At 44.3% G+C, this 15,257-nt stretch overlaps 2 protein-coding genes and 2 long non-coding RNA genes across 7 annotated transcripts in view; 2 read left to right on the plus strand and 2 right to left on the minus strand.

Moving 5' to 3' along the window:
* Positions 1–15,257, minus strand: part of LOC135245748 (uncharacterized) — a 516,260-nt gene that overhangs the window by 187,961 nt on the left and 313,042 nt on the right. The window lies entirely within an intron of this gene.
* The window catches only part of LOC135245707 (NACHT, LRR and PYD domains-containing protein 12-like), a 343,935-nt gene that overhangs the window by 140,515 nt on the left and 188,163 nt on the right, over positions 1–15,257 (plus strand). The window lies entirely within an intron of this gene.
* The window catches only part of LOC135245764 (uncharacterized), a 116,582-nt gene that overhangs the window by 11,568 nt on the left and 89,757 nt on the right, over positions 1–15,257 (minus strand). The window lies entirely within an intron of this gene.
* Positions 14,387–15,257, plus strand: part of LOC135245705 (uncharacterized) — a 492,416-nt gene continuing 491,545 nt past the window's right edge. The window contains 1 exon segment of the mRNA XM_064318949.1: positions 14,387–14,506. The gene's annotated coding sequence lies outside the window, so the exon portion shown is untranslated.

Below are 15,257 nucleotides of genomic sequence, written 5' to 3' on the forward strand. Positions count from 1 at the left end.
TTATTATTATTATTATTATTATTATTATTATTATTATTAATCCGCCATCAGACCCCTGCAGCTCATCCAGAATGCCGCAGCTCGTCTGGTCTACAACCTCCCCAGACATTCCCATGTCACCCCCCTGCTCACTGACCTCCACTGGCTGCCTCTTATGGCTCGCATCAAATTTAAGACTTCGGTGCTTGCATACCAGGCAGCTAAGGGGTCAGCACCAGGATACATCCAGAGGATCATCAGACCCTACACACCAGCCAGACCTCTCCGTTCTGCCACCTCTGGACGCTTGGCACCTCCCCCTCTTCGTGTCTGTACTTCCCGTTCGCGTCTGCTGTCTGTCCTGGCCCCTCGCTGGTGGAATGACCTTCCCGTGGCGGTCAGAACAGCAGAGAATCTGATTACCTTCAAGCGCAGACTAAAGACTCATCTCTTCAGGCTGCACCTCTCCCCACCCCTCCCTAGCCTCTAGTTTAGCTCAATGTACCTAGTCAGGCTAATGCGATCATGTTAGTTTTGTATTTGGCAGGATTGTTTTGTCTGATTCTGATTAGGCAAATGTGATTTCAGTGCTAGTTTTGTACTTGGCAGGATTGTTTGTTTGGTTACCCTACAGGGTTGGAGTCCTGCATTTCAGTTTGAGTACGCTGTGTCTGCGTTTGAAATGGACCATGTGCATTTCAGATTGAGTACGCTGTGTCTGTGTGGGAAATGCACCGTGTGCATTTCAGTTTGAGTACGCTGTGTCTGTGTGGGAAATGCACAGTGTGCATTTCAGTTTGAGTATGCTGTGTTTGAAATGGACCATGTGCATTTCAGATTGAGTACGCTGTGTCTGTGTTGGAAATGCAGCGTGTGCATTTCAGTTTGAGTACGCTGTGTCTGTGTGGGAAATGCACCGCGTGCATTTCAGTTTGAGTACGCTGTGTCTGTGTGGGAAATGCACCGTGTGCATTTCAGATTGAGTACGCTGTGTCTGTGTTTGAAATGCAGCTCAGTGATTGCGCCCTGTGTGTACAGCAGGCCCCTGTTAAAGGCAGTGTGGAGATGAAGGGGGTGCAGAGGGTGGAGTTGGGGACCCTGCTGCAGGTCACCCAGGCCTTGGAGGCGGTGGTGGGCCCGTGCTTCGGTCCGTCCGGGGGCCAGGTCCTCTTCACCCGCGACTCTGGAGAGGTCCTCATCACCAGGGATGGCCGCAGGATCCTTACCTCCCTTCGGCTTGACCATCCCGTTGCCAGGTAACAGGCCCCAGAACCTGTTCTCCCTCTTACTGAAATACAGCACAGCCAACAACCTGGGGCTTCTTCCATTCATCCAGCTCAGAAAACGGTTTTTCACCACTACGTCTTACTGCAGTATGGACAGTTCGATGTTGGGGATGTGACGTTTGCACTATAAATGAGAAACGAAAGTATACAAGTGGAAAAAGCTGTTTGAGTAACAGTGTGTAAATAATACTGCGTGTATAACAGTGTGTGAATCATACTGTGTGAGTAACAGTGTGTAAATCATACTGTGTGAGTAACAGTGTGTAAATCATACTGTGTGAGTAACAGTGTGTAAATAATACTATGAGTATCACTGTGTAAATCATACTGTGTGAGTAACAGTGTGTAAATAATACTGTGAGTATCAGTGTGTAAATCATACTGTGTGAGTAACAGTGTGTAAATCATACTGTGTGAGTAACAGTGTGTAAATAATACTGCGCAATTAGCAATGTGTATGAGTAACTGCAATTCATACTGTATGAGTAACAGTGTGTCAATTATACTGCGTGAGTAACAGTGTGTAAATCATACTGCGTGAGTAACAGTGTGTAAATAATACTGTGTGATTACCAATGTGTATGAGTAACTGTGTAAATCATACTGTATGAGTAATAGTGAGTAAAAGACTATGGATAGAGATGTGTGTGCTGATAATGGTGTTGTGTTGTGCCTGTGACAGAGTCCTGGTGGGATGTGTATCAGCACACTGTAAGATCACGGGTGATGGAGCCAAGTCCTTCCTTCTACTGCTGGGGGCACTTCTGCGGGGTATCCACGGCGACCATCTCCACGGCATTCAGGCCCGCCGCGTGGCTCACATTCTGCTGTCCTTCCAGACGCTCGTTTTGGATGGCGTGATCGGGCAGGGCCTCGCCCCTCGCGCCCTGTCCCTTCTCCAGAACCACGCCCACCTGCGCCCGCTCACGGACGCCTACTTCCGGGGAAAGACGGCGAGCTCCCACTGGGGGGTCCTGAGCCAGACGGCCTGCGAGTTCTACCGCAGGTGGCGGTGTGAGCAGGACTGCACCGGCGTGACCCTGATCGCCCGCCACTTCGCGGCGCTCCACACGCCCGTACCAGGCCAGCGGGGCGTGGCCTGCCTGCGCAGGCTGAGGGTGGGGCTGCTGCTCTCGGCAGCGAAGCAGTCGGAGCTGGCGCTGGACCTCGCTCGGCGGGCCGGCCTGTCCGTGGTGGAGTGCGTGGACAGTGACGAGCTGGCGCTGTTCTGTCGGCTGGCGGGGGCGGAGCTCTTTGCCGACCCCGGTGACTGGAGCCTGATTGGAGAGGAGCACGTTGCCACGGTGGCAATCTGCAAGCCCGTGGTGCTGGGTCCCGACAGGTTGGCCCACGTGGGCTTCCCAGAGGGGCGGGGCTTGGCACCGTACTGCCTGGTTCTCTGCGGGCCCAGTCCCGGCCTGGCGGAGCAGTGCAGCACGGCCTTCTGCGGACTGTTCCGGATGCTTCAGCGCGTCTACGAGCCTGTCCTGTCGCGTCACGCACAGGGTCCTGTCCAATCGCATCACCCGCAGGGCAGGGAGGAGGACAGTGAGAACGTAGCTCATTACATGGTCAGACAACCCGGCCTACACAATGGCACAAGGTTAGATAGAGCACCCGCCAGCATGAGGGACAATGCCCACCTGAGCACTGACAGCACAGAGGCTGGAGGGCCACAGGCCATTATTAAGGACCCAAACAGGGGTGAGGGGCCACCGGCCCTCATTAGGGACTCAAACAGGGGTGAGGGGACACAGGCCCTCATTAGGGGCCCAAACAAGGGTGAGGGGCCACTGTGTGCAGGCCAAAGCCAAAATCCTGACAGCACAGAGCCGAAGCAGAACCTGAACATCCAATTCCAGACGGCTACGAAATGGCAAGGCATCAGGAGAGCGGCCGGCGTCCATTTTGGGGAAGGGAAAGAAGGAGCATTGGGGACCCGTACCCGAGAAACAGGCCCCGCCTCTTCAGGTGTCCTAATAGAGGCAGGCAGCGTGCTACCAGCAGGGGCGCGTTTGAGTCGTACTGCACCACTGCCTCCTGCAGCAGGCCTCCCAGCGGCGCTGCCCCGACCTGCGCGCGGCCTGCCGGCTGGTGGCGGGGGCCGTACTGAGCGTGCCCAGGCGGCTGTACTCGGCCCACGCTTCCTGGATGCCCAGTCACACTTCCTCAGGGCCTCTGGGGCCGCCCCCCAGCTGGAGGGTTCAGGGCTGGAGTCCCTGGCTGTAATACCAGCTCCTCCTCTCCGTCCTGCACACTGCGTCAAGCCTGCTGTCCGTGGACCTCATCCTTCACACCCACATCCGCAGCCAGGCGGAACACAGCCAGGAGGAGGAAGAGGAGGCAGAAGAGTAGAAATGTTCTGTCAATCCTGTTTTTCATTATGCACAAATTTGAATGGCTGTATGTATTTATACAAGTTCCAGGTCCTCCCATGTGATAGTATATTCATACCTTAAGTATGTGAAATTGGGGCGGCAGGTATGCCATCCTGTGACGTTACGTGTTGGTGGGGTGGCATGCCCCATACATATACAGCACCGAGAGTTTGGCACTTTTCAGGGTTTCCTTACAGAAATAACCACTGTGACCACAGACTCAACCCTTAAAAACATTCATTTCTGTACCTTCTGACCTCACACGTCCACAAAATAAAGCCCCAAACTTAGTGAATTTTGCATTTTCTTCTTCCTGCCTGATTACATCATCACAAATGCGCCAGAATAGGTTGCCTCGTTGGACATACATACAGGTGCATACGTTTAAAAGACCAAAAATTTGCAGCCTCAACATTGTTTTCCTCGTAGCTCACTGGGTAGCATGTTTGCCAATGGAACATTATGGACGAGTGACAAACCCAGGTTCAAATCCCCCCCTCAGACTCAAGCAAACCTCTAACTCATTAAACTGGCTTGCTAGCTAACTGAAAATAACGCATTTAAACTATTGTTTTTGCATCGGTTATGTCTTTGCGGGAAACATATTTCTGAAATCCAAATAAAATACACCCACTTTAGACAGTTCCGCTTTCTGCATTTTCACCGAGTTTAATGTTAGCTACCTTGTTAACGAGACAACAGACCGAGTGTATTATGTTAGTGCAGGTAACGACACCTCTGAAATAAAGTACAATCTGTGTTGCAATTCGGGATAGAAACTGGCGCAAGATAATGACTTCCTCACACCAGGTATATCGATTTTCTTTAAATCAAAATGGTTCACATTCACTGTTGCGCCTGTCCTGATAACTACTTTTTAACTACTGTAGCTGCCCACATTTCTAAATTAATGTTATCTAGCCCTATAGATCCTCTGCCAATATACAAACTATTAGTAGGTCTGTTGTGTACAATAGCCCATTAAAAAACACTTCAGTCTAAAAAATATGACCTACACCATTTGAACTAATGACCTGCTGACAGTTCTTTGTATGTGTGAGTAACTTGGTGGTTGAGTAACTTGGTGGTTGAGGAACTGTGCTTGCATCCTAAAGGTTTCAGGTTCGATTTCCAGGTAGGACACAGCTGTTATACCGTAAGCAGAATACTTCACCTGAATTGCTTCAATATGCAGACAGCTGTATAAATTGATACTATGTAAAAATACCAAATATAGTGTGAAATTGCTCTAAATAATGGCGTGTGGTAAAAATGGTTGTAATATCTGGAGTATTTTAAAGGGGTTCTGTAGTTATGATTGTTGTCACTGATTATTTTTCCTCTCTGACAGTTAATTTTCTGCCCCACCCCACATCTTCATAGAAGTGCAAGAGAGAGTGTGTGTGTGGGTTCGTGCGTGTGTGTGGGCACATCTGTGTGTGTGCGCAGATGCGCACCTGGACTACACCTCTCTGCCCCTGTAATGGACATTTTATGACTACCCTGTACCGACCCTTTATTCCGGGCCATCATCACCGCTGTGCCTCCTATTTATACTATGTATAATTACCACTGAGGCCACAGGTTAGGCAGTATTTATATTACCTATATTCTTACAGTTCTTATAATTACACTTATACTGCATTATTTATATTTATCACTGCTTTTATTGTGCTTTTATTCTGTTTTTATGTTTCGAGGCTGTGCTGTATTTTGTGTTAGCACCTTGGACCGTGGGGAACGACATTTCGTTCCCGTATACTATGTTTGTGGGAATGACAATTAAACTTGAAACTTGTTTGTGTGCATTTCTGTGCATTTTTTGTGATGCACAGAAATGAGAGCAGGGAGAATAAGGACACAGTGCTGTCTGTACACAGTTACACAAGAGAATAAGGACACGCACACGCTATAACACAGCACAACCCCATACATCAATAAAGTGTGTATACCTGCACGGTTTAGTCCGTCCTCTCTGTGCTACTGTACAAACAGCATTGTGTCCTTATTCTCCCTGTGTAGCTGTGTACAGACAGCACTGTGTCCTTATTCTCTCTGTGTAACTGTATACAGACAGCACAGTGTTCTTATTCTCTCTGTGTAACTGTGTACAAACAGCATTGTGTCCTTATTCTCTTGTGTAACTGTGTACAGACAGCACTGTGTCCTTATTCTCCCTGTGTAACTGTGTACAGACAGCACTGTGTCCTTATTCTCTCTGTGTAACTGTGTACAGACAGCACAGTGTTCTTATTCTCTGTGTAACTGTGTACAAACAGCACTGTGTCCTTATTCTCCCTGTGTAACTGTGTAGAGACAGCACTGTGTCCTTATTCTCTCTGTGTAATTGTGTACAGACAGCACTGTGTCCATATTCTATGTGTAACTGTGTACAAACAGCACTGTGTCCTTATTCTCTCTGTGTAACTCAGTACAGACAGCACTGTGTCCTTATTCTCTTGTGTAACTGTGTACAGACAGCACTGTGTCCTTATTCTCTTGTGTAACTGTCTACAAACAGCACAGTGTCTTTATTCTCTCTGTGTAACTGTGTACAATAGCACTGTGTCCTTATTCTCTCTGTGTAACTGTGTACAGACAACACTGTGTCCTGATTCTCTTGTCTAACTGTGTACAAACAACACTGTGTCCTTATTCGCCCTGTAACTGTGTACAGACAGTACTGTGTCCTTATTCTCTTGTTTAACTGTGTACAAACAACAGTGTCCTTATTCTCTCTGTGTAACTGTGTACAAACAGCACTGTGTTCTTATTCCCTTGTAACTGTGTACAGACAGCACTGTGTCCTTATTCTCTCTGTGTAAGTGTGTACAAACAGGCGCTGTTTCAAACACTGCAATCTAGAGATAAGGAGGGCATCTGATTTTGGTGTCATCCCCTCTAACTGACTCTCTGGTTGTGTTCCAACCTTTATACGCTGTAACTTTGGCAGTGCGCCACCATGACATTGCTGTTCAATGCGTGAAATTTTTGGTCAAACTTGTCCGTGGTTTACAGAAAATATTGTAGCCGGTTAAGTGAACGTGCAGATGGTACATCATAATGCAGTGTGTACGTTCGGTGAACGCCGGGTAGATGTGGTGCAAAAGCAATTGTTGATAAGTAATAGGCAAATATTAGTGAGAAAAAAAGCACAGTTCATAAACTTGCTTCCAGTAGGGCTTGAACCAGGGACCCTGTGATTCATAGACCATGACATTGACCACTCGGCCCCAAAGGGACTGGCTGTTGAGACAGGAAATGTTTTAGAGTAAAAAAGATATGTCTATTTTGCATGTGTATGTGAGATTTTGATTGGATCGTGTAGGCGAAGGATTGGCTGGTGTTGGTGAAATGTCCAATGGGGAGACATTTTGTTTGTAGGCTAGGCGGCAGGAAGGAGGAGGTGGAGAAGAAGGAGAAAACGCAAAATCCCCTTGAATGTACAGAATGTACAGAAATTAATGTTTTTAAGGGCTGAGTGTCTATGGCTGTTGTGGTTATATTTCTGGGGAACCCTGAAAAGTGCCAAACTCTCGGTGATGTATATGTATGGGGCATCCCCCCGCCAAGGCATACCTGCCATCCCAATGAAGAAAGAGAAACAAAAATGTAGCTAGCTATAGGTTATTTCTAGGATATTTTATTTTCTTACAGTGTGAGCAAGGTTATTTGATTAGCTATAAATGACAGAAAACGGAGTTCAATCCAGATAGCTAGTTACAAAGGATCATTCAGATAAATTAAAGGCATAAAAACTGCTGCACTAATATATTAAACTCGTATAAAACAAGCTATTTATAATGCCAAAGAAAATCCACTTAAAGGTTAAAAATATATTTACCTTGCTGCTCCTGATGTAAATTAAGAACAGGTCCTCATGTTAGATCGTCTACCGTAATTTAAACCGGTGAACGTTAGTTGGCTACTTTATTTGAAGCTGACTTAACTATAGTAACACTGTAAAAATTAATTTCTTTACATTTGGTAACGTTACCATACTTATCCATAGCTTGTCGTAACTTTTTCCCAGTTATGATTCAGTTAAATTTGCGGTTATCTTTACCTACCGACGCAGGAAAATAAAACAGCGGTTTACCTCATTCAATATTTGCGCGTCTCTCAGGCCGAGAGACTCGAGCAAGCGATTGGTCTTGGTAGACATACGCGCTCTGATTGGCTATCCCCTTCAATTCATTGGTAGATTCTTGGTAGCGAACGGGGATTTGATTGGATCTCACTACCAGCAATTACAGAGACTCACGGCTTCCTCGGGGTGCCTTTAGAACTGACCTATTTTTGGCCGAAACGCAACAGCGGGGCCAGGCCTACAAACACGAATGTCTGTGTCTGACTGAGTGATAAAGTTACAACGTGCATGTCTGTGACGTCGGCCGGCTCGTTCCACTAGGTTTTAACCTGGTCTTGTTATACGGTCTATCGGTGGCACCCATTTGAGTTATGTGTAATCTAATTGAGCTCATTTTCTCTGGAAAATATACACTCAATTCAACTTTTATCTTAAGTTATTATTATTACTACTACTAATAATAATAACAATAATAGTAACAATCTTAAAAATAATTTGTTTGTAATGACATTTAACGTGATATACATTTTATGGTAGGCCTACCATAATGTGAAGGCATTCAAAACCTGACAACCTTTTATAAAACCTATTAAAGAAACCACCACTAGATGGAGCCACATGCTCAATACTCACTGAAGTCAGCGTTCAGATTATGGCTAATGTTTCTCGGCGTGACAGTTTTTTTTTTGATAACGAATGTCTTCATCTGCATATGAATTGGTTCAAGTAGCTTAATAGCAATCTTATCTTACTGTAAAATATTGTCTCGCAGTTATGCCAAGTTATATATTTCTACTTTCAAAAATAAAACTGGAACTCACTCAGACACCAGAGTGCCATCAGGCACCAGACACGCCTAATACCAGCTGATCTGGCTGCTCCAGCTCTGTGTGTCACACTGGGCTGCCTGTGTTGCATCCTTGCATATTGTACACTCCTGTGCTACTACTACTGTGACATTTGCAATGTTTATAAATTTCTATTGTCTGTGTTTGTAATGCCCTTTAACATAACACAGTGCTGCAAACCACATTTCTCTACAGGGACAATAAAGTCAAGTCAAGTTCCGTAGAGATGGCTTATATGAAATCTACTGTATTTTCCATGTGCAAGTAATTTCTGTCACAATGGTCACAAGTATTTATCTATAACTTTTATATGTATAGGAAAAACTAGTTTTAAGTATATTAAGTTAAGGCCATTTTAGAGAGTGCCATGCGATTTCTGAAAACATTTTAAGAACATTATACATACTCTCCACCCTGGAAGACATCTTGTGCATGTAGAGGCATTGTTATGGGCTCTGTTGTGGAGTTTCATGATTTTCCTCCATGATCAGCATCTCACTTTGCAAGTCTGCTAGATGACTTGCTATATGTGAGAAGGAATCTGAATAAGATCATTTAGAAATTGTGTATATGAAAATAAGCTCCATATTATAATTGTGGGTGCTACAATGGTCATGTGCGGTCACTCTACACAACAGAACTGAACAATGCCTTTAGCATCAGGTTTCTGGGGAGCTTATGATATGCCTGCTCCTAGGATAAAAAGTCAGATTATTAAAATATGAATAAAATCCAACCGGTTTATGAGTGAAGACCACACAGCACAGAGTGCCCCCGAAAGTAAAGGAAGCATAGATAAACCCTTCAGACGTGGCCTTAAAACAATTTGAGCATAGATTTTGTACATGAGATGTGATGCACAAGTCAGCATGTGCCTGTTTACTCTGTACATTCAGATCAACCAGCCTGAGTCCATGTTCAGAGCAGGAATGCTGTAATGTGCGTGTGCTTACACGCCGATATGAATCATCACTCCTACGAGACAAGCAGGATGGCTGTAGGATGGTGTTAACTCTGCTCCTGTTGTCCGTCATCCACCTTAGCCAGGGGGAACCCTTGAAACCGATGTCAGATCAGGGAGTCGCAGACAAGCAAATTCATTACAAACTACAAATTTATTCAATCAATTACTCATTCAGTTGTCTGGTCGGGACCACAAACCGGACATGTACAAATAATTTAAGAAACAAAACCTTATTTGTTCACAGCGTCAGTGTGTGCACTGAGTCGAGGAAGGATTACTACTCTACAGGATTCCAAAGAAAAACTGCCGCGTTATGGGGTAATAATGGGGGGAAACAATATTTATGACAACGTTATCACTGTCGCCTCCAATCATGAAATTCAACCACCTAAGCTACTGCTGTAAGCAACCCAAAGTCCAACTAACCGTTGTACTGTGGCAAGGTGAGTGCCACCGCTCGCGTATAGAGAGAAAGATGAGTATGTCCGCCCAAATGCCCGGCCAATAAAACCGAGCCATTATACAGTGTAGTGTCTTATTATACCCTAAGTGTCCCGCCATGGGGTTGTAATGAGCCGCCTGGAAAACCATTTCCTGGCAGATTTTTGGTACCAACCGTTGGGTCGTTTCTTCACCGGTCTGAGCGTCACGACACACTCGATACAACCTGTCCCCAATGATAGAAAAATAAGGGTGAGAGAGTACTGCGTCGGGGCGCACCTGCTGACCATCAATGCGCATCACTTGGTCATAGGCAAAGCGTAAGGTGTCGTCCCGAGACTGCTCGAGTGGGAAATCCTCCATGGGGTGGAACACCGGGACCCGGGGAGTCTCAACCTGAGACTCACCTGGGTCTGCCCCCCCCTCGGCCGTGTCGGACAGACGTCACACGTCCCTATCAGTCGTGGTCACACCCCAAACAGGTTCCCAGAAATCTTTCGAAACCCGCGCCCAATCAGTGCCCAAAATTAGGGGGTGCGAGAGCCGGGAGCTAACCGCAGCCTTCAGAATATGCGTTTTTCCCTGGTAACGAATTTCCACGGGTACTACAGGATACTCGTGCACATCCCCATGCACACACTGAACGGAAACCCAGAATGCCTTTACCAATGCCTCGGATCGAACCAGGCTTTGTTGTATCATGGACCGCATAGCCCAAGTCCAACAGCGCCTGGTGTTCATTCCCTTGCACCCTTACCGGGATGCAGTATGCTCCCTCTGGATCGGGAGCGGAAGTGGGCGGTCCGACCACCCTGACCAGCTGCCCCACTTCCATGATCAGACAGTCGCGGTCCGAGCGCCTGAGGAGCCCTCACTGAGGCAGAGCCCCCCGCCACTGAGCCTGGGTCTGTAGAGAGAAAATAAGCAAAGGGGAAATTAGGTCGAGGGAGGGGAGGGGTCAAGGCACGGGGAAGAGGAGAAGGGCCAGCACGAAGAGGGGGTCTCCTCTGGGGAGCCGGTTCCGGCCGCTCTTGCTGCTGGGAGCCAGGGTAAAGCGCCAGGTGGTCCTCCACCAGCGTGACTGCCCCGTCTAAATTGGTTGGTCGATGGCACCGAGTCTGAGAACCACCCCGCCCACTCTCTCTCTGCAGCCAACGCACAAACCACGCCCCCCCACCACATCTATATATACAGTTTAACTTGTAGGCTACAGTTGAGGCCAAAAGTTTACATGCACCTCGGCTAAAGACATTCAAACTCAATTTTTCACAACTCCACACATTTCATGTTACCATGCATTTCCTGTGTTAAGTCAATTAGGGTATCTACTTTATTTCCATAAGAGGTCATTTCAAAATAATCGCTAAGAGACATTTTTTTCAGCTTGTATGTACTATATCAAATTTTCAGTGGGTCAAAAGTTTACATGCACTTTGTTAGTATTTGGTGGCATTGCCTTTTAATTGCTTAACTTGAATCAAACACTTGGGGTAAGCTTCCACAGGCTTCTCACAATACTTTGCCAGAATTTTTGCTCATTCCTCCTGCCAGAACTGGTGTAAGTCAGTCAGGTTTGTGGGCCTCCTTGCTCGGACACGCTTTTTCAGTGCAGTCCACAAATTTTCTATGGGATTCAGGTCAGGGCTTTGTGATGACCACTCCAATACTTTCACTTTGTTGTCTTTAAGCCATTTTGTCACAACTTTTGAGGTATGCTTTGGACATTGTCCTGCTGGAAGACCAAGTTCTGACCAAGTTTTAACTTTCTAGCTGATGTCTTGTGGTCTTGCTTCAGTATTTCTAGATAATCCTCCTTCCTCATGATGCCATTCATTTTCTGAAGTGCACCAGTCCCATTTCCAGCAAAACACCCCCACAACATGATGCTGCCATCCCCATACTTCACAGTTGGGATGGTGTTCTTCGGATTAAAAGCCTCTCCCTTTTTCCTCCATACATAGTGCTGACCGTCATGGCCAAACAGTTCAATTTTTGTTTCATGTGACCAGAGAGCGCTCCTCCAAAAGGCTAGGTCTTCATTCTGGAGATCACCTGCAAACTTCATTCTGGATTTTTTATGCCGGCCTTGGAGTAGGGGCTTCTTCCTTGTACAGCAGCCTTTCAGGCCATGGTGATGTAGGATTCTCTTAATGGTGGATGTAGATACTTTGGTACCTGATGCTTCCAACTCCTTCACCAGTTCCTTTGTTGTTGTCTTGGGGTTCAGTTGAACGTTTCGGACCAAAGATTGTTTAGCCCTGGGAGTTAATTTGTGCCTCCGTCCTGAACTCTGCATTGTCTGTGTGAGACCAAGATTTTTATATTTGTATACAATTGTTTGTACAGATGTTTGTGTTACCTTCAGTTGTTTGGAAATTGCTCCTGAGGAGGAACCAGGCTTGTGGAGGTCCACAATTTTTTGGCAGAGTTGCTTGGATTTTCCCATCATATCATGACAAAAAGGCAGTGGCTCTAAAAGTAGGCCCTTAAATACAGCCACGTGTGCCAATTAACTTACAATTAACTCCTAATTATGACAATTGGCCAATCAGCAGCTTGTAAAAAGTAATTGCATCAATTTCTGGAATCTTCCAGCCTGTTTAAAGACACTAAACTAGGTGTATGTAAAATTTTGACCCACTGGAATTCTGATATAGTGAATTAAAGCTGAAATAAATAGGACTCTAATCGATTGTTTTAAAATTACCTCTGATGTGAACAAAGCAGATGCCTTAATTGACTTGTCAAACTAAATGTTTGGCAACATGAAATGTGCAGAGTTATAAAAGACTGAGTTTGAATATCTTTAGCCTAGGTGTATGTAAGCTTTTGGCCTCAACTGTTTGTATGTGTATACATATTTATGTATACATGTCTCTCTCCATATTTCATTATGGTACATACGTTATGTATTATTATTATTATCAGTTACTCATAGAAAACACAGTACATAATGAAATATCTCAACACAAATGTCATGGTTCAGGGGGGTTAGGACCCAGGTGCAGAGTGAAAAACACACAAAACTCAAAAGGATAGATACAAATAAGGACTTTACTACAACAACAAAAAAGGCAAACACAAACAGGGAACAGATAAGGCCACGAGGGGCAAAACAACAAACTCAAAATTCTTAAGAACAAAAAAACACAGAACAGAGGCAGGAAGGGTAAAGGCATGTGGAACCCATAGACAAACACATAAAAGAAACACAAGAAGATACATCCAGGTTCGGAACAAGCACAAGTCAGAAACAAACACAAGGAACCAGCACCCGAGTCAAGGGGACAAAGAACTTAAATAGACAGGGGTAACAAGACACAGGTGAACTCAAAGAACAATCAAACCAGAGGGAAGGGAAAACGAGAGGCAGGTGGGGATGATGATTAAATAACGAGACAATAATAAAATAATTGAAAGCAATAATACAATTAACCAACAGGGGAACGAGCAGGACACAAAACAGAAGTGCCGCCATCTGGCGGCCCAACAGGGAAAAACAGACAGAAACACAGAACTATGACAAAAAACACGTTTTCAACGTACAAAAATGCCAAGATACTCACCCACACAAAGCACTGTCTATAAGCCTGTAATTAAAACTAGCAAAATCTAGGCCTTTAAAAGTTTTTTGACATCAATACTTTTCATATAAAAAAGGGGTGGAGCAGTGAATAAATAAATACATATAATAATGGCAAATATTGTGGCCTATTAAAACATTTTTCAATCTTACAAAACTATCCAGACATTTTCCCAATTAATGTACTGTATGGCTGTGGGTTGCATAAAGTAAATCATATTTGTGAATAATAATAAAAAGAAAAATAATTATTTTATTCCAAACAGCACCCAAAGCACTGGATGCAGACAATTGTTCAAACATAGTGTCGCCATTTTCACAATTTCAGGTGTAACAGCTGAATAGCTAAATTTCCGTGATGGGTGTTTCACTTTCATGTGACACATAAACTTTGAATGACAACATTCTCAACATAGAATGAGACCATCTACCTGCTCATGATATTAGCTCTCCAACAACACCAAACATGACTTTACTGCATATTAGATTGGCTAAATAGTTTAGACAAAGACCGTGAAACAAAGTCCTGGTCCCAAAAACACTTAAGTGTGCCTGGAATCTGCTAAGATAACAAGAACCTGCTGGAGGGAGACGTTAAATCCCAACATCAATATAATTCACGAGTTGTTCAATAGGCCTGATATATGTATGTGCTAAAATTTGGCAAATATCTACATGGATTAAATATTTGTTTCTTCTGCATGACTTATTCAATACAGTGACTGGTGCAGGTAATAAACAGTACAAAATATATAAAACTCCGCCCATCGAACACTCAGTTGAGCCAGTAAACCTAAGTAAGGAAATGCGATCCAAAAGAGAAACTGAAACTTAACGGCCATTTTAAAAACGGAAGAGAAAGAATCCCTAGAAAAGAAGGAATCAAAATAAATGTAAAAAAAACGGAGTGAACAGCCTGTTGTGGAGTGGAACTGAGGTAAGACAAGCTGAAGGTTAAGGGGAGCGGGGAGGGATAAGAATTTTCAGGTGGGCTATAATCGCATTAAACCGCGTAATTCAGAAAAACTTACAACTGGCAATAAAATGGTGTGTTTAATGCGTAGCCTGATAAGCTAAGAGCTTTCATTACAACTTTATTCAAGACTCATCTTAAAAAGAGGTCCATAGCAATAGCAGGTAAAATAGACAATGCAGACAATGGCACATATGCTATTTTTTCATCGTACTCAGAGTTTGACTTTTTGATAAAAGTCCGACGATAAAACCACTATTACGTTCAGCAAAATGAAATTCATTAAGGAAAAATCGAAATGTAGTTGTCCTAAAATATGACCTATTCGTTTTATATTCATACAATATTAAAACAACTTCGATTTTTAACATAAACATTGTAATACTATTCATTTTCAGTTAGATCCACACTAACATTAATTATAAACAAATATGTCTTCCTTTTTTCTATTTTTCCCCCTACAGTTTTAACAATGAAAATGCAAAATTTTTAATGGAGAATTATAGATGAAATACACACATTACTTTTAATTATTATTGCAATATCTAATACAACATTACATCAGTACATGAGTTTAACTGAATGGTAAGGGAAGGATTAGAGTAATTTGTAACATTCTGTGATACCTTGTAACATCAACTATGCAACTTAAAACAAATAAATATGAAAATGTGGCTGGATATTGCACTAGTATGGCAAGGAGAATAGGACAGTA

The sequence above is a fragment of the Anguilla rostrata genome, chromosome 19 (genome assembly GCF_018555375.3).
Source record: "Anguilla rostrata isolate EN2019 chromosome 19, ASM1855537v3, whole genome shotgun sequence".
In the NCBI taxonomy this organism is placed as follows: Eukaryota; Metazoa; Chordata; class Actinopteri; order Anguilliformes; family Anguillidae; genus Anguilla; species Anguilla rostrata.